The sequence below is a fragment of the Apis dorsata genome, unplaced genomic scaffold, assembly GCF_000469605.1.
Source record: "Apis dorsata unplaced genomic scaffold, Apis dorsata 1.3 scaffold_416, whole genome shotgun sequence".
In the NCBI taxonomy this organism is placed as follows: domain Eukaryota; kingdom Metazoa; phylum Arthropoda; class Insecta; order Hymenoptera; family Apidae; genus Apis; species Apis dorsata.
The window spans coordinates 832,623-833,194 of NW_006263671.1; positions in this window are offsets into that span (position 1 = coordinate 832,623).

Genomic DNA, 572 nt, shown 5'->3' on the forward strand with positions numbered 1-572 from the left:
TGGGTGCGGTGTTCCACCACCACCCGACAGCCGACGGTTCAGCGACAACAGCCAGACAACAAGCGACAACGCAAACTGCAACCGCTGCGACAACAACAACAACAACAACAACAACAACAATAATAATAATAACAATAACAATAATACCAACGAAAACGTCGGTTCTTCGTTACAAGATAACGAGTATAACAGCTCGAGTAATAACAGTCGCTTGATCGCGTGCGATCAACGTGCGTTGAAAGAAACGCCTGGTGGTTGCCTCGAGCACCACGGTGCCGGGTGTCTGAACGCGGACACGGCTCGTTCCAGCCGATTTCCGACCCGGAGATCGAGGGAGAGACAACCGTTCGCCCCTGCTTCCTCCAATCTTCCTTCGAAGAGGGACTCGAGGATATCTTGGAGTCTTCGGTCTTGGAGGGATAACACGTTGCCCGTTGCTCCCTGGCTCGGCGGAGAGTGGAATACAATTGTTGTTGTGTAGCCGGGGAAGAGGGAAGCAGGCCCGTACCACCGTATTATCCGCCGGAGAGCGGGTGGCCGACCAGCTGGAGCACCGTCCCACGGCGGCGTTC